The 19,644-nt window shown below is 40.0% G+C and overlaps 1 protein-coding gene across 9 annotated transcripts in view; it reads right to left on the minus strand.

Moving 5' to 3' along the window:
- The window catches only part of DPF3 (double PHD fingers 3), a 172,938-nt gene that overhangs the window by 21,897 nt on the left and 131,397 nt on the right, over nt 1-19,644 (minus strand). For 3 of the 9 annotated variants that reach the window (XR_007631658.1, XR_007631657.1, XR_007631654.1), the window contains 2 exons: nt 16,711-18,109; nt 10,131-12,326 (listed from right to left, as the gene is read on the minus strand). The exons of 4 other annotated variants lie outside the window; for them this stretch is intronic. The gene's annotated coding sequence lies outside the window, so the exon portion shown is untranslated. Of the gene's footprint in view, nt 1-10,130; nt 12,327-16,710; nt 18,110-19,644 lie in introns of those variants that run through there. 2 more of the 9 variants (XR_007631655.1, XR_007631656.1) reach the window with 1 other exon arrangement.

A 19,644-nucleotide genomic window follows, 5' to 3' on the forward strand; every position in this document is an offset into this window, starting at 1 on the left:
AAGTAAAGATTATTTTTTTAAAACAAATGTGAAATTATTTATACAGAGTAAAAGGAATTTTGACCTACTTTCCAATTCTTTCCCTTATCTTCACTATGGTGGGCTTTTTAATCAATAGCATGATGAAAATTCACCGGGCTCCTGGCTATATTGCATCAGAATTTATTCCATAAACTACTCAGGTCTTTAAACAACTATAAATACGTATTACAGATATAATGACCTATGTCACAGGAATCTCATCCAAATAATGGAAGTTTTACATGCAAAGAAATGGCATGATTTCCTCCTGCTAAGAATAAGGATTGCTGTGACCACTCCCATCATTAGACAGAATTATTACCATTATATACATACAAAAGAAAGGAAATTTGTAATTCTAATAAGTGATATGATTTTATGGTTATGATATAAAAATTTAGCCCTCATTTGTCTGTCTAGGAAGGCATGCTTATAGACATGCAGTGTCAACAACAGACGGATTAGAAAAGGCCCTTAAAAACTCAAACAACCCAAACACACCAAAAGGCTTGGCTCTGCCAGAATCCCAGGTTCAAGGAGCTCAATGCTCAGAAAATGACTAGACATTCCTAAGGGATAAGGATAGGGAGTTCTTGGCATTTTTCTGGCCCTTTCCATCTTGCAGTGTGACGGTGCTAAGGTGTAGAGATATATGCTTGCCTGCTAAAATGGAGGTACTCATGAACAGAAGCCCATGTTTGTGGGGGGAGGATCCAAGGCACCACCTGCCACTCTATCTCTGTGATATGGAAAAGCAGGAGTATTTCATTAGCAGGAAAATATAATGGCTTTTCTAGTGACCAGGGCAGGGGTAGATGTCGGAGTCTGCAGGTGAAGGACTCTTGTCTCAACCAGTTCAGCAAAGGGCCCAGTTGAATCCAGCTTCTTAAGAAAAACACAAACAAACAAAAAAGGAAATCTCACTCATAGGCACCATTGGGTTGTATTACTATTAGACAGGAGATGAAATAAACTACGAATTTCTATGTCTTGATGGAAGTGAAAAAACCTGGCTGTTTCTCCCAGTGTGTTCCAGCACTGCCAACTCCGCTAAAGAAGTGAGTCCGAAAGGACTCAGTGGCTTCAGTGAATAGTCTGGTTGGTCTGATTTGGTTAGAGACCAACTCTCCTCTATTCTAATATGTCACAATGTGCCAGTAATTATGGAAGAATTAATGCCTCTAATAACTGATGGATCTCTGAAACCATTCAGCTGTAGAAGAGCTTATAGTTCCTATTATTTCATTTTCTGGCCCTGTAGTTGTTCTCACCAGCATGGACAGAGCTTAAACTGAGCCTGCAGAAAGTAAAGGGGCACTCTGCTGCATTAGCACTGTGACTGGCAGCCAGCTGCACTCTGGAGGAGGTGGTTTGCTTCTCAGTACTGCCAGTTCCAGTGGAAGAAGTGACATAAATTACAAGCCCTTGCTCAAATATTCGGCACCAGTAGAAGAGAGCCTGCTTTAATTGTTCACCCAAGGGACAAACAAAAACCCCATGCAAAAGAAAGTGGTTCAGTCGCAGTTGCAGTTTGGCAGGTGTAATTGGAGTCAGTGGGAACTGAAAGCAGGACAAACCTGTGTTTGAAAGCAGTTAAAGCCAGAGATTTTGAGAAAGTTAGAAAATGGTGGTGTGTGGCAGGTGACACTTGCAGCTCACTCTCCTGCACTGCCCTGCTGTTCCTTTAGCCATACAAACACCAAAGGGCATGGGGAGCAGAGTCAGTGAGCTCCTGCTGAAACACCCCTCATCTCCAAGCACTCCCCTGAAAATTTAAGTGCCTGAGGAAACTCCACCCACCTACCAGCTCAGCTCATGCCCAGATTTAACTATACAGTGCCATATAATTTTCTCTGAAACATTCTTAAGCACCAAGAGCATCAGCTAGGACAAGGAATCTGGGTTACAAAGAGCACATGGAGAGCAAAGCTTGGCTCAGGCTGCTCATGTGCATAAACAAAATGAAGGATCTGTGCATACACAGACCCACATGCACCCAGGGAGATTAGCCACTGACAAGGCAGCAGAACTCCGTCTGGCACATAGCGGCGAGAGGAGCTGGGTGGGATTCAGGGGTGACCTCCAAAGCATGCAAAGAGGGAAGCCAGGAGTGAGTTATTATGGGTTTCCTAATGGTTTGTCAGTGAAATCATTCTCCACACACCATCCCCTTGGTAGTAGATGCCACACATCTTACACAAAGGCTACTTGAGAAATGTTTTAAAACAATTTTACTGCAATAGATCTGTGTGTGCCTCTCCCTGTGTACCCACCGCCCCTTCCTCAGCATGCACAATCCAGTCCTACATATCTTAGCAGGGAGAAATGAAAAAACAGAAGTTACAGATTTTAAAAGCCTCTAAAAACTTCTGATAATTAACTCTGGTGCAGACCAATCACCACAGGGAGAACATGCCGATTAGGGCTGATGCTGCTGCATCTCTGTGCTCAGGTTTGCCAGAGGAGGACAAGCCCTGCCAGGGTGTCTGCTGCTCTGTGTGTCCCCCTTTGTCCAGGCACATCTGCCCCTCCAAAACTGCCTGGGACAAGCTGAAATCTGCATTTCTATTTCCATATCTCCCAGGGATTTGGGCTCGGACAGATCTGGGGCACAGTCCCATTCCTCTGTCTTCCTCTCTAAGGCCAAGCAGTGGGGATTCAGACACACCTGACACACACTGCTCAATTCATTGCAAAGATGCTGTTAGCCCTGTGCATTTGCAACCTAGGGTATCAGAAACAGCCCCCAACAATAAAGCCAAAGGAGATGCCATATGCCCCATGTCTCATCTCAAAACCAGCCAGCACTCATCTCCCTCTTCTTCCAGACTGGCCCCCATTAACCACTGTTGGCTGCTAAACAAAATGGCTATTTCTTGCCTAGGAAAAATAATGTAGAAGCACTCAAATAACCTTGTACTGAAGCATCAGCTTGTTAATGCACTGGTAAGTCATGCCAGCGCTGTACAATTCCTGGGGGTGAATTAGGTCAGAGTGACCTCCAGAAAAACCACCAGGCTGCATTGCTGAGTGCTGCATTATGGGTAACGATCTGCTAATTGCCAGGAGGCACTTGGGCTGCTTACCAACACCAACAGGAAGGAAACCTGCCTGCAGGCACCACACGGGCTCCATATGCCAGGGACATAGCTCCTAATAACGAGAATAAACCCATTTATAGAACATGAACTGGCCAGGAGGACAGGCACGGAATGCTAATGCTGCCAGGCCGTACAGCTCGTAGGGGTCGGCCGTGGGAGCCACCCAGCAAGGCTGCCCATGCACTGAGGGGCAGGTTTTGTATTTGGATGCACAGAGAAGTAGGGCTGAGGTACATGGAGATGAAAATGCAAGAGTGGGAGATAGTCTGCTTATCCAGACAAGATGAATCACCACAACCTGGAAAGCCAACATCCCCTTTGCCCCAGGGACATTTTCGTTACCCTTCAACAAACTACAGTGGAAAAAAACCTCCGGCACAGCTCCGACCTCGTCGCTATGCACTGCAGGCTCCCCAGCCAGGCCAGCTCACACACCACAGAGCTTTCAATCAACTGGCAGGCTCACTAAACCCTTTCAAAATGAGCAACCAAGCAAAAATACTTGGTCATAAACACTAAAAATAGGAATGGAGGATTGGGTTTTGTTTTGCTTTTTAACTTGGTGAAGCCAGCTCTTCCTAGTGCATTAAATCCACCTCCCTGGCAACCCATTTAGAACATCTCCTCCCCCGGGAGAGCCAAAATCTCCAGCTATAATGAGAGGAGTGGGGTGGTATTTAAAATGCTAGGGAAATGGCAGCCTGAATAGCCTTCCACCAGTGCCATTGCCTTTGTAAACATCCCCTTCTCCCCCAAAATAAGATATCAGCTCTGCCCCTCCTCCCCTCCCTTTAATATAACAGGTACTCTGCTACCTGCTTGAACACACATTTGCTATCCAAATACCTGGTCCTTCCCCAGAGTTTCTGGTGTTAAACTGCCCCACTATCACAGCCAGACAGATGGCAGCATGCCTGTAGGGATGCCCAGTGCTGCCTAGTGCTCCCATGATATCAAAGGAACATTCAGAAAGACTCCAGTGTTTTCACACAAAGTGTGTCTAACCTGGTCCAGTGGCAGCAGTGGATGGGACACATTTCCCCAGAGCACTCTAACAAGGGCTTCTCAGCTGGGATTATGAGGGAAAGTGCAACACATACAATTTGTTGTGACATGGACACCTCTTCATTTAAAAAAGGCCATGTTCACCCGGTCAGTTCAGAGAGCATCAAGACAACCCCCACTGCACCACTGTGGTCCTCCTCAAGCATCAAGGACTGTGAGAAGAACTTCAGAGGTGATTTCACCCATGAGCCATGAAACAGCCATCCCATAAAATCAACTGTCAGTTGGAAACAGGATAGGCTGGGTTTACAGTGATGAATTAGGGGAAAGGAAAGGGAGAAAGGAGAGAGTATTACTAATCTCTGGACTAAGTTTCTCACTAGAAAGATTAAGGAATGACTCTAGACTGCCAGCACAGTTCCAGAAATTTCAAATCAAATGGCAAACTCCAGAGAAATTATTTGAATTCCATCATTTTAATATTAAAGAAACTTAACTATGCAGAAGACACCATGCCATTTTATACACAGTGACCTCATTGCTGTTACATGAGGTAACGTATCATCTAGGTAAAGAAATTCAGCACATGATGGGTAAACGGTTGATAACTGATGTGAACATTCTGAAAATGCAAGAGGTCTGTCTTTCTCACACAAGCATAATTTACACTGTTGCTAATGTATGTTCAGACATAACTGCCTCATTCAACAGAAACAAAACGAATTTGGAGCAAGTTACTTCAGTCCCTTGTTAAGTTAAAGAAATCCTTTCAGCTGCCAAATGGGCAATGATCTTCATGCACACTCTCCACTGTTTGTAATGCAGTGTCAGAAGCTGGGAAAATCTCATAGTCTACTGATTTTATTCCTGTTTAGTTGGGAATTTTGAAGTGCCAATGGAGCTTTCATCAATAAGGCAGCCAGTTTTCACTTCTTTATCAAAGTCCCAGCAACATCAATGTCCAGAGGGAAGTAAGAGCTATAACTGCACTCTGCAAAGCATCAATATGAGTGCCGTAGGAGGGAGCGAAATGTCTTTGTTTACTCTCTAAAAAATGCAATTTCAGGGTGATCTAAACATCTGAGTGAAGGAGTGCATTTGAACAAAGTACTTTCAGTCAAAAACAAGTGGGAGGGGAGGAAGGGTTAAGAGGTGGCAGAGGGAAAAAACTGATTTTTTAGAAAGGGTGAGTCATTTTGTGCCAGTGTCTCACAAACAAAAAGTTGGACTTCCATTTTGGAGCAGTACCTTGATTCAAAAGGGAACTTGATGGAATTATTTTTAAGAAAGTTAAAAAAATAGTTACAAATTAAATGTTTCATTCAGACCTGTACACATTTGGCAGTGGAAAAGGGTCATTTCATTGAGAAAAAGAGAACACGTTTCATTTTGAAGGAGGAGAAGAACCTCACCATGGTCCTTTTCAGTACACTTATTTCAATGGCCTTTTTGAGTAAATGTCCATTTATAAAATGCTGCCAGAGATGAAAACAGTAGGCTTTTTAAATTTGTTTTTTAGTGGAAAACCACCAGAATAAAATCTGTGATCTCTTTCCTCAGGGCTCACCAGACCTTCCACTCCAGATTAGCCAAGTCAAAGTGCAGGCCATTGCTTAACCTGTAACAAGTGAATTGTGCTGCTCTAACCTACAGAACCAATACTTCATAAGAGCTAAGTATCACATCAGATTATACAAGAAATTAGCTAGTTCCGTGATAGCTGCACTCGAGCCTAATGGGGACTAGTTCTTCTTCACACAATGCCAGACTCGAAAATATGTAAACAGTCATAGAGGAATATAAAGGGTATGGATGTCCTCAGGAAATTCATCTCGACTTTTTTCTTTCAGCTCACTACGTACTTTCAAAATCTCACCCTTAATGGAAGTGAGGAAGGGGTCTTGGGGAGCTAGTTAATGAAGAGGCTGACCTTGCCTTGCAAGGGAAATAAAGCTCTCTAACTCAGGAAAGGTCCCCTTCTCCAGATGAAGGACTATCTGGATGTTAGAAGAGTACAACAGCAATCTAAATTCAACCTAGAGAGAGTTTATGGACAGTTAAGAACTCTTCTAAGCCTCCAGGCTGATGGACACATTCAGAGACACAGTATGGAAAGACCTGAGAAGAACTGGGACCTGTTCTTTAAGAAGTTTAAGTCCAGATATGCCAGCAACAGATAAGACTTAAGAGCCAGAATCAACTGCAGAATGCACCACACTATAAAACAAGTTGTTAAGCCTGGGGAATGGGCTGGAAAAACTCTAGTATTGTTTTACATATTAAAGCCAGAACTCCCAGCAGAGCACTGATGTGAAGCAACTATGATTTGTACCAATAAGAAAATTTATTTCTCAAAGATAGGCTGAAAAACCACTCCATGTAAACTCCACTGCACAAAGTACTACATGAACTTGAAAGCTACGTCACACTGGCCTACACTAAAATAAAAGTAGCCCTTTAGTGACAATAGATCTTTCCACTATTTCCCGTCCAATGACTTCCTCTCACCTTGAAGAGCTGGCCTCAATACTGATTCCTGAAATCATCATATGAAGAAGCTAATAGCTGTTGGCTAACGACAAAGATGCAAATTATCAAGCTAAGTCTTCAGCAATGCTTGACTAAAGTATCTCCAGCATTATTTAAAATCTCTAATCTGTTTCAAAAGGGAGGCTGTATTGGAAAGATTTGGTCATGTTCATTCATTTCCTCCAGTCCACAATGAAGTCACCAACACAAGGATGCTTAACAGAAACAGACTGAAGAAATTTAATGAGAAGGGGCTTCAGACCAAGTAAAAAATTACTCTTAACGTGTACAAACCTAGATATAAGCTAGGTCTTACTGAGAATTGATTATGGAAGGTGAATAGCACTGAGAAATGAAACCCCACTCCGAAAAAACCCAAACAACTCAGCATTAAGACATTGTCTCTCTGAGGCAGGCCACAGAAATTCCAAGGGCTTCAGCCCACTGCCCAGCTTCAATGTTCAGTGTATTGCCTTTTCCAATGGCAGTGCCATTGTTGGTTTGTAGGTCATTTAAAGTTACCACAGTTGTCTGAGGCAACATTAAGCAAAATTGTTTCTCATTATGGGTGGCGGTGTTAGCCACAACACTATGCTCCAGAAATATGTGGTTTTTTAAAGGTAAACGACCATCCTTCTCCTACCATGGTCCACCCACCATGGAATCATGAGGAATTACAGGCTGCAAAGACAAAACATGAAACAGCAGATGAGATAGTCTAAGACACACAGCAAGAGCCTTTGTTGAAACAGCAGAAAATGCACTCAGGTCTTAAAAAATATACTGGTGAAATTAAGATGCCACCGATGGATGGCTCTCATCTTACGTCATTAAAATCAAAGATAGGACTTAACTGTGGCAAGTGTCCAGCTCTAGTGCAGCAAACAAAACACAATCTTTATAAAATAATTTCCAAGGGCTAGTGGAGATCTTAGAAACATCAAGCTACTATTTGGACAAACCCAGGCAAAGCTAAGGGGAGTAGTCATTGCTTGTGTACTCTGCTATACATGCTTTATGTAGTTGAGGTCCTACTCATCCATCTTCAACGCCAGGGATGGGGCGGGATACAGAGAAGTCTGTGGCATTGCTAATGAACATTAAAAGTTTGGTTTCAGAGAGAAAGTGTTCTGGGGTTTTTTTATCATCAGTAGGATGATGGATCTCAGTAAAAGCAGGGCTCACAGATCCAGTATGCAAATTTTTATCTGATTCCAGGCAAAAGTTTGGAATAAATCTTAAACCAGTGCAATATTCTAGTTCAGGTTAAAGCAAATTAGCTGATGCTGGTTCTGTTCCATCCAGAGAACTCAGGATCCCAGCCCTCAGCTTTGCCAGCCTTCATCTCAGTCTCAGCCCAGAGAAACCTTGTTTTTGGGGGTACCCATTTACTTCCACAATGTTAACAGACATTCTTACTCACTCCTGCTGCCATGCCTCACTCTCACTGGCAAGAAACATTCTCTAAATGGGAAAATAAGATTTATTTATAACAGCATAAATCTGCTCAGGGGCTTAGGGAACAGCAGTATTTTTTTCCGTTTAGATAATTTCTGCAAAATTAAAATTTTGTTTAGAACATTTCTATTTCCAGGCCTGTGGCTTATAAAAAAGAAAAAGAAAAAAAAGTGCATCCCTCACACTAGACACAATGAAAATGATAACTGAGAATGGGAGATGACCTACTGAACAAGAAAAGTGCACTGATGCCTTTTCCTTTCTTCCTTTCTTCCTTTCTTCCATTCTTCCTTTCTTCCTTCCTTCCATCCATCCATCCATCCATCCATCCATCCATCCATCCATCCATCCATCCATCCATCCATCCATCCATCACGTATCCTCCCTTTCTTTCTCTGATTTTGGGTAGGAAAAAAAAAATCACTTGCCCCCCATGAAATCCTTACAGAAAAGAAAATAGTTCTGCAGGCCAGCAGCTCAGATTGTTGTAAGAATATCTGAGATCAAATCACAGAAAGGAAATTGGAACTTGCTAGGAGAGGCTTTAAAGCCATCAATCCCATCACTCAATGTGCGCTCTAAGAAGACTATCATAGCTACCTTCTCAGCATGGCTCAGAAATACAGATAGTGCCCTACCCCATCCTTTCAGCTGCCTCTGGGCCCCAGTGCCCAGCCACAGAACACCTAAGGACACTCCAGTAAGGAGTCCGTGAGCTGTTCTATTAGAACTCAAACAGGTTCCCAAGAGCCACAGTGACTGAGGACAGCAAAGGTAGCTGAAACTGCCTTTTTGTTTCCTCCTTCCTCCAATGAAAAAGAAAACAAAAATTGGTATGAACCTTTTAGATTACTTTCTTGACAAGAGTCTGCTGACATGAGAAGGGAGAAAGAATTTCTTGTAATTCTAGTCTGTATCTTGAGAAAAGTTAATTACTGCAGTACGCATGATGCCTCTGTCCAATCAAGTAAATAAACATACGTGTAGACTGAGTATAAATGCTAACTGGTGAAACAAGAGATTGCATATATTCATGCTTTGACATTATTAAATTGTAGAGAGTATTGGGATGGGGATTCAAAATCAGTTACTACAGGTTGCAAATAATCAAATAATACAAATTACTTCTGTGAATTGGCCAAAGGCCTTGCACAGGTAAAGATAAGGTCTGAAGGCAAGTAGTGAAGTTTTCAAGTCATAGGCACCTGAAGAAAGAGTGAAGAAACAAAACAATAATGGAAATTGAAATTACACGTGAAAAATAAAACTTTATAGGGAAAGGCTATAAAAGATGACCAAGAAGAGTTAATTCTCTGTTGCAAAGAAAAACACTCTATCATACAAGGATTTTAAAAATCAGGCAGGTAGGAGCCCATCTCTACAACAGAGCTTCATAAAAAATAACAGCAAAGCATATTAGGGAAGAGGTCACACAGAGTTTCCTGAAAAGATGGCATCTAATCTGAAGCAGTATTTCCTCTTTCTCTTTCCATTCTGTACAACCATGCCATTAATCTAATATATGCAAAGGGAAAGGGAAGATTCATGTCATCACTGTGAAATGCAGAAAAGGGAAGCACAGTTTCCAGTTACTCCAGTGACTGGATTAGAAACAGCATAGGTAGGGGCAGGAATCTTTAAGCAGTGTCACTAAAATCTATACAAACAGGTATATAATTTAAGACTCTACTTTTGCATCGAAATTAACTTAATGCATCTCTATTAATCTCATGAAGAAAGCTATTAAAATACAAACACTTTCAGGAAGATCCTCTATTATCACCAAATGATAGAAAAACCTCTTAAAATGAGTCCTACACAAAAGCACTTTTTGATTTCCTGCCTATCTTCACTATGGCAAGCAACAGGACCAGTTTCTGCAGTCCAATGAATGGAGAAGAGAAAGTAAAGACAAAAATGAAGATAATTCTTGGTTAATGTAATGGCTCATTAAGAAATAAAAAGAAAATCTGGGGACAAAAGTAATAATTTACAAAATGGAGAAGGGAAACAAAATTAATAGAGGAGAAAGTTTTATTTTAATCTTCAAAGAGATCATTATAAACAACGGAGAGTTTAGAAAAGTATATGTACAAATACTCAACAATGTCTTTTTAAAAGAAGATTATTTGTACTAATAAAGACCTTGTGGAATTGGGTCAATAAAGTAGTATTTACAGAGGAATATACAGTAGGGACATTAGAAGCAGAACTTTTATTTGGAAGGAATATTACACAAACTGAACAGAGACCCTACAGTTTAAAAATCTTCATTGCAGTTGTGCGTCTTATATTTTGATGAAATTAAAATTGGTTTCTTTTTTTTTTTTTCCTCTAGAGGCAGTTCACCACCGCAAGTTCAGAAACCAACAAAACAAACAGAACAAACCCATCCTGCTAAAGAGCCTAATGAGGAAACAAATTTTGTCATTTAATTTAGCTGGAGCAGGATTCAGGTCTACCGGCCATCTTACGTGACTATTTTTGGCCCTATGTATTAATCTGGGAGGAAACAGGAGAAGGGGGAGGGAGAAGAGTACAAAATCTGCTGCTACTGACAGGTGGAAACTTCTCACTGAGGTGAGTTTGAGTTCTAGGTGTGCAAGAAACATGATGCAGGATCAAGCTTTCTGTCAGCCTCACCTAGCCAGGATGAATTTTTGTAGACATAGTTTTTTCACTCTGAAAGCTGACATAAGCCACATTAACAAAGCTAATTTTTTTCTGTCTATACCCTGGTGGTCTATACTAATACCTGTTGGTATGGTTTGCCCTCAGTTTGCCTCCCCTCTGCAAGAGGGGTGTCAGAGATCTGGCACCCCTGTTACAGAGTAGAAGCTAATCTTAGAGCCAAGTCCAATCCTCTTCTAGGACACAAGGCTATCCTGCATCTCTGCTACACTACATCACACATGACACTATCAGTGCCGTGCTATCCTTTGTGAGCAGATTTGGCAGCCAACAAAACCCTCCAGTGCTTGTATGAAGCAGGACACCTTTTTTTTTTCACTGAGAAAATGCCTAACAACATCCCTCACTGCTGCCTCACAGGACAATTTAGGATTGCAGCTGTGGGAACTCACATTCTTCTGCAGCTGAGTAACCCCTGTTGCTTACTGCTAATGTATGGGTGCACCTGTACACTTTTCAAAGTCCTCTACCACTTTAGGAAGGGCTAAAGTAAACAAGTTTTCTACACATGGCATCATCCTTGACAGAAAGATCCATGCCAAGAGCACTTAACATTGAGATGCTTCCTTTACAGCCAAATCACAATAAGCTGTGGAATTACCAAAGCAAAAAATAATAACAAAATTAACGGAGTTGCTTTCATTTTTTAAACCCCTCTTTCAGCAGAAGTATTTCTCAGAGTTGCTCAAGAGCAAACCTCTTTTAACATGCAGAAGAGACACATCAATCCTATTGGGAGAAGACAGTCCTTTGAAACAGACACAAAATCTGGTAACAAAATAATTCAGCCACTGAGCCTGGTCTTTGCTACTCCAACAGATTTTGTTTAGATTTGTGCCTAACACAGTACAGCAAAGTAAGTTTTAAGCATCTAACAGGATAATATGATTAAGGAGAAAGTAAACCAGAACAGTCTTCACTTACCACATCCAATTTTCAAAAAACAAAGATACACAGCACATGTATGAATGGCTTCTTTAAAGCAAGAGAGAGCAGAGTTGACCTTTATTTTCATTACTTAAAAAAAGTTTTCTCCTTAAAGTAAATATTCAGTCTTTATTTTACAGTAAGTGCTTTTTAAAATTTCATGTCTTCACAAAATTGCATTTAAAATTTGAAGTAAAATGTATTTCAAACAAAAATACTGTGCAACTTTAGCACTTCTTTTCTTTCTTAAATATTGAAATAAATAAAATAGTTGTCTTTTTCAGTTCTTTTTGTTTTTCAGTCAGTTCTACTGTAGATCAATTCCAGTTTGACCTGGGTTTATACACACACTTAAAAGAAAGTGAAATCAAGACTTCAAAAAACTTCTTTGTATTGCACCAGCGTAGGGCATCCCCAGGACTTCTCTCAACAGTTGGCAGCCAACTTCCCACAGTCCAGGCTCCTGTGCCAGATGGAACACGGGTATGGAAGAGTCAGGGCAAGGAAAGAAGTATCAAAGCATCCTGGCTTCTCTTGGTCTTCTTCTGAAATGTCTTGCTTGAAGGATACTGGAGTCCACGAGGGCAGGGCTGACTGCAGAGGGAAAGGCAATACAAAGTAAAACTAAACAAACTCAAACAGACAACAAAAGCAAGTTTTCAGAGAAAAAACAGAAGCAGCACAAACCAAACTTCCAACACTGATTGCCTTGTTCTCTGAAAATGTAACTCAACAGACTCAGTTTCAACTGATCATAGAAGCCATAAATTAATACAAACAAACAAATAGGATATGAAAGAGCATATCCAAGAGAAAGGCACCGAACCAGTCAATCTTTCTTATTGTGAACAACATTAGATGACCTTCATCATTCATCTTAGGTAACTGTCTTTTCATTGAGGGTAAGACCTTTGCTTATGAAATCCTGCACTGATTACCTTGCTATATTATGAATTATTTGCAGGGAGCCACAAGCGTATGCAGCATGGCACAAAAGACATTTTCAGAAGTCTGAACAATACCCATGGGGTAGCAGCAATGTGATAACTCCTGGAAAGAATGAAAGATTGCATTTTGCATTGCATTTATTCCATGAATTGACTAAGTTACATGCTGCTAAGCTCCTGAACAGGATTAGATAGCAAATAAAATAATCTCTTTATTTCCACAAAATGTCAGTGCCTTCCCCCCCCCCATGTCTTCCCCACATCTTTCATATCAGTTCTGGACTATACAAAGGTCCAAAATCCTAGAAGCTGCCAGTGACTAAAAGAATAAGTCAAAGATATGAACTGGCAGCATCCGCTTAACAGGGCTATCAGAACTTGAAATCCCAACAGTTGGGGTTTTTTCTAGATGTTATTACAACTTGTCTTCTCTGAAATTGGAAACTTAGCACTCATGGAAATACATTAGCACTCATGGAAATACAGACAGGGACATGAAAATAGTTCTGACCCAATTTTGGTATTCTGTGGTATTTATATAGGTTGGGGGTTTTTTCAACATTGGTAGATACCTGGCAAAGGAGAACAAAGATTGGTAGGGTTTATTGTAATGGCTCAGTCAGCAAAAATTCAGTCTGGCTGAATTGCTGCACTGTGAGGGTTTGTGAAAACAACCCCATGCCAGCATAAACACATGTATGTGCCTCATACTTTACATATACTCATAGCTACAAATTTCATGTAAATAAGAAAAAACAAAAAACCAGAGAGTATGAAATGCGTGTGTATTGGAAACATCTACATATGTTTCGGCACAAAAGACACTGGGCAGATTTTGGACCTTTTATAATAAGATGACTCCCAGTGGGGTCAATTCAATGTTTGCTTGAGGAATTGATTCAGTAAAACTGAATGCCATGAATGCCTCTGCCATGGGGCAGAGGAAAATTGCATGAGCAGCCAGGCTTTGAAAGCTCCATAGTTTTATGGTATTTATACTATAATTTCAGGGCCCATCTCAAAATATCATTGTAAGAATTAACCAAAAAAAGGAAAGTAGGCAGGAGAGAACATCTCAGCCCAGATTCAGTGACTCTTTGGGTGCATTTCTCATTTGCTCCATGCATCAGTAGGCAGCAAACTGAGTCTCTGTCTTCAATCAAGAGTCTAAGCTGAGGTCTGTAAAATGGCAAAATAGAACTCAAAATGAATAACTAATGTAAAATCTCCAAGGCAAAACAATGTGGGGAGGGGATTCTAATAACACATTCAGCTGAAACAAATGGCCATCTCAGAGCTTGTCTACACCATACTAGCAAGAGTATTAACAGAGAGATTTTGTTCAATAAAAGCAATAGCTAAGAAAGCCCAGTGGTAATGCTTCTGAAGTAAATGGCAAAGTTCTCTCTGGCCCTTGTTTCAGCAGCCTACACTCATCATTTATGACCTTACCACATACATACGATGTTATTCCAAGCACCATTACATATTAAAGAAATAAATACCCAGCCCACAAAACTGTGGGGTGCCTGGGCAAAGGGAAGAGATGCAAAGTGAAGCAAATCAGATTTCAGTTCCGTTCCTGTTCTGTCACATTCCTCACTTTTACTTTTTAACTTCAATGCCAGAATCCTGTATTTTCTTTAAAATTTCCTAATATATATTATTATACTTAAATTTTATACTGTTTTTATGAAAGAGCAAAAATTGTCCCTGCAAAAATTTCAACTAATTAAGTGCTACAAAAGGGAATAGGTTGAGGATTGGTGCACAATCTACATAGCCTTTCTTCTCCCTTATTAGCTGCTCAAGCAGCACGTCACTTCCTTTTTTCTCCTGTTCCCATCTGTGAATCAGAGTTAGCAGAGGACAACTCAGAAAACTATGTGTGTTTTCTAAGATCCTTTAGTATGGAGCAGTAGAAAGGTACCTGAGGAGATGGCTTATACGATTAAACACAGAAAAGTCTGAATTTAGGGCCTGAAATAAAACACCCTTTATTCACCTTTCACATTGAGGCTGTCTTATTTTGGTACATGGTTTGCGCGTGAGCACGTGTTTCAGGACATTCTTTAGAAAGTCTTGTGCTAACCTTCCTGTAAGAAGAAGGACATCTTTGGAGGAGAACTGAAATAGCCAGGGTTGTGATTAGTTGAAGGGCTGAAACTTCGAAGATTTTATGAAGAACAGCTGGCCTTATTTAACTGCTGAAATCACTGGGGAATACAGAGCATCACATGCCTTTCTGATTTCAGAGATAACTATTGTTTAGGTACAATCCAGAATTCACATTGAAAACTCTTTCTATGCCTTCCTAGATTGGTTTGGGACCTATGTGTCCTTTAAGATACAATTGACACTGTGCAGTTCCCTAATCAGTGAGCTGGCTATGGTAGTATCGGGGTCCTCTTTCGCAGGTTTTTTTGGTTGGTTAGTTGGTTGGTTGGTTGGTTTTTTAAATTGCCCTTACAAAACCTCCTTCTATGTATTTTCTGCCTCATTACCATTGTCACTTTCTCCTTGTCCATCTCAGAGGGTCTTGTGTAGTAGCCCCTTTGCTTTGCTTTCATCTTTAGCTTAGGAGCTACCAACCTCCTTTCCCTGTTTCCAGCCTTCACTCCAGCACTACATGTCCTGAGAATATTTCAGTTCCATATCAACATCCCATTCAATATTCACTGTTAACACTACTTTACAACCCTGTTTAAACAAGTAGTCTTTTAGCTTCCAACTCTACATCTTCATTTCCTCTCTATGATCAATGCCTTCCTATGGTCAGTACCACACTTGCCAGCCTGTTGGACTAAACTTGTGTTGGCTATCTCAGTCTAGGAAGACACCTTGAGGAATCCAAGAACTACTTTCTCTCCATAACAATTAATTAATTTTATCTTCCTTCCTCTCTCAGAACTATATTGAACCAGGGACCATACATATATACATTAATGACGTAAATAATGGTGATGGATATTTTTCTATGCTATCTTCAATAAATGTCAGCTAGAAATTTTTATGCACTCTGTGAGCTTCTTTCTGAGGGTACTGTGCTACTCGGTTGTCACGAAGATGGGTGGTTTGGTTGCAAAAGGATTAAGACTGCGTGCATTGTTATAATAACTGCATTTATGAAAATAAATCAAGACTTAATGAATTATGGGCATCTGATTATTGTTTGTATTCCAGAAGAGCCTAGAATGTGTTAGGCATGGTTCACAAAAGACAATGGTAAGGACTCCATTTGGAAAATATTCTATTTAGGGTATGCCTATTCTGCAGTGGATGCAGTGATTGGAGTTCCTCAGAAAGATGTACTTGGGTAGGTTTCAGCTACCAAGTTCAGGTGCTGCAAGGACTATTATAGTCAGCACGTCAGCGCAGAGCTCAGGATGGGCTGCCCCAGCATAGAAGAAGCTGGGTAAATACAGAGCTTGGTAAGCACTGAGCTGTGTAGTGCCATCCCTGCACCACAGGCCAGGTACAGCTGGCTGATTCCAGGTGTGTCAGGCCTACCCTCCTCAGGCAGTGAAAGGCAGACAAATGAAAATTGAGTTCTTTTTCAAGTCAAGATAATAATTCAAGTCTTCGTTACTTCTGTAAGCTTTTCCCTGTCAAAGCTTACTCTGATTGTATTTTGAGGAACACTGGGTAACATTTAAACTTTTCTTAAACTTCTAATTTGTATGACATGACTGCTGCATGGATAGAAGAAGTAGATGCAAGACAGATGCAAGAAATCCTGTTGTTTGTTTACTGTGGATTTACAGCATTTCTAGGTGCTTGCTCCTTTTCTATTTTCCCTGTTGTTCACATGAGCATGACAAAGAGTAGCAAGCAAAAGAAAAAAAATTTAAAGGGAGAGAATATGATACTAATGCCACAAATGTAAGTGCAGGGATTGAAGGGCAGGAGTATCAGAAAAAATAAATTTGAACTTCATTTTTTTAAATCTGTAACATTTCAGGTTTGTCTCTTGAAAATCCAGGGCACAGAGATTTCACAATTGAGTGAAAGACATTTCAGTTCAGACATACCTTTCAAATCCTGCTGCATGTTTCCTCCTTTCTGGGAAAGTCGCTGGGAAGGGAGCCACTCTCTTCTCCATTGCCCTTGGAACTTTAATTAGTATTGCTTTGGTTTTTTTCAAAAGAAGCTATTAAAAGCAAACAAAGTGTCTCACGAGACACTACAGAGAGAAAAAACAGGGCGACACAGGAAAAAATGCTGTGAATTGAAATTTAAAAATGGAAAGAAAAGTATAGGTGAGGTATTTTTCCATATAATTTCTTCCATGATTCTGCTCCTCCATCTGTTTTGTGTGTGATGTCTATGACTTGCCACTCATATTCCATCCCTATGCTTGGAAATTGCTGTCCATGAAGTGAAAGGTGAAGGAAAAAAAAAAAGAAGTAGAACGGCGTGAGGAAGACATGAAGGGGTGCAGGGAGGAAGAGATCTATTGAGTGTAAAGGTGTCCAAAGGAGATGGAAATGTGTTCCCCAAGGCCATGGTCTTCAATGGTGCTGTTGTATTTTCCAGCTGTTAGCATAGCAGGTGTACAAGAAGAGCCAAATTCCACATGCTACAGTAAGTGCAAAATTTCGAAACACAGAAGCCATCACATCAAGGGTTTTCTTGTCCCCTGATAGAGTCCGCCCACAGTGGTTCTCTAGAAACAGTTCTATTATCAAGTAGACATCCATTGCTTTTTTGTTTGTTTTTTTTCTATTTTTATTTAAAAAGTAGTTTTCTAATAATATATAGAATATATAAATAATAATAATAATAATTAAAAAAACCTATTTGGGTTTGCTTTCTGTTATCCAACCCATCTGTATTTTTTGTGGTTTGCCGATATATATATTAAAAGACAAGAAAATCAACTCTGCTCACTAGTAAAAAAAATATTAAATCCACTTTTTATGTTTCCAAAGAGAAAGAGAAGGAGGGGAGGTGGGATAAAACCAAATTAAAATGAAAAAAAAAATAAAAACAAAACCCTCAAAAAACCAGGAAAATCAAAACCTTCTGTCTCTTCAAAGTAGTTGTCAAGAGCTTTAAAAGCTTGTGCTTTCAGTGTACACCCCACAGGAAAACCAACAAAAATAACAAAAATAACAACAACAATAACGAAAAAAACCAAGGACCTAAAATTAAAAAAAGAAAAAGGTAATAATAATCTTAGTAGTAAAAAGGACAGCAAATCGTTCAGAGTTTCTGTGTCTTTTTAGTTATTTTAGCAGCCGCCCTTTTTGTCTGCAGAGGGAGAGCTGCCACCACAGCCACCTCCTCGGCTCGAGAGAGGCTCTTCTGCATCATCCTCGTCAAAGCCATGAAAGGTCGAGGTGTCGCTTTCTGACGTGGAACCGAACAAGTCCTCCGTAGTGCGTGCTGGCGCTGCTTCGTCCTTCCTGCCTTCTCTTCCCAAATGAGCTGACATGTATGATGAATATATCAGCACATGGGTTAAGCAACAGGCATTATCATCATAATTTTTCAATTATCATTTAATTATCATTTAAAAAATCAGACTATCGAGCTCATAGGTGTGTGCTTGTATGTGCCCGCACACCTCAACAACGTAGCATAGGTAGAACTGCAGTAAGAGAAATAACAAAGGATCACTTTCTTTTTCAAAGAAAAGAATCTACAAACACCACAGGTGCCCATAGCTACAGCAGCGAAAGGGTTAATCATGTTTCCTCTCTTCAAAAGACAATAAAATATTTCCTCATGATTACTTAAATCAATTTTTAAATATTTTTAGACCATATAAGTAATTAGACACTGTTAGCTCTAAGCACAATGACTTCAGACTGGCATCAACTGTCACAAATTTACTGCTATAGAAATGTAAACCACTAGATACCTCATCAGTCTCAGGACTATTTTTTTGTCCCCATGCTTCACCTGATCCTAAAGAACCTCCTCTGTAGACAAAATGAAATACATTTTGAAGACTAAGTGAAAGTAGCTTAAACCAGTACTCTTACACAAATTCCATGGCATATCCTTCAAAAATAAAAAAACCTCAAAAACTAATATATACAGTTCAACAACTAAAACAACTGAGATGAGGAATGAGCCATCTTGGGGAACACTGAAAAGTTCAAATGTGTGTAAATCAATCCAACTTTCAATATGGAGCAGGAAATTCTCCACACAGGACATCAATAACTGCAACAATAATAACAAGAAGACTCTTAAAAAGAGAAGTCAAATACTGAAATCTGCAAAACTGAGATTTATTTTCTTTCTCAATCAAACTTATGTGATTAATAGTACAGCCTTCAAATTCCCTCTTCAAGAAAGAGTGGCCCAGCAAAATCGAAGTGTGAGATTTTAGGGAACAGCTATTTTCTTATTCAGAAACAGTAGCATGGTATTAAGCAACCGTTTGGTCCCTGCTCCAGCTGAAAGGAATCAACCATATAAGAAGTACACTGCATTGCTTGAGACACAAAGAATTAAATTCTGTTCACAAAAAAAAAAGACAATGGATATAGCAAAATAATTGGTAGATGAACCACTGAACCACCTAGTAGATATGTCATTTTACATTTGTGAACAGAAAAAACAATATAATTTCCATGAGCTCTCTTTCAGAAATTTTCTCCATTATCAAGAAAGAGAAAGATGGCAGCCACCAAAAAGGTTTCATTGTTTTAGAGATTAGTGTGTGGTTGTACCTTAATCACTTTCATCACACATGAGTCAAAGCATTGCAGACCTCTATGAATGACCCAAGTGGGTCAGAATTTGTACCAGGATAACATTTAAGGGAACTGACATTGCAAAATTTAGGTTACATGCTGATCTACTTGTTCTATCACACTAAGGAATCAAGGTAATTAATGTATTTGTGTTACATTCTGATATAATCACCATGTTTAAATAACAATAAAATATGGATCCATCTCACTGTGCCATATCAGGACAATGCTCAAATTAGTTATATTGTAATATAA

This window comes from Myiozetetes cayanensis, unplaced genomic scaffold (genome assembly GCF_022539395.1).
Source record: "Myiozetetes cayanensis isolate MyiCay16 unplaced genomic scaffold, myiCay2020 scf6-25, whole genome shotgun sequence".
Classification (NCBI taxonomy): domain Eukaryota; kingdom Metazoa; phylum Chordata; class Aves; order Passeriformes; family Tyrannidae; genus Myiozetetes; species Myiozetetes cayanensis.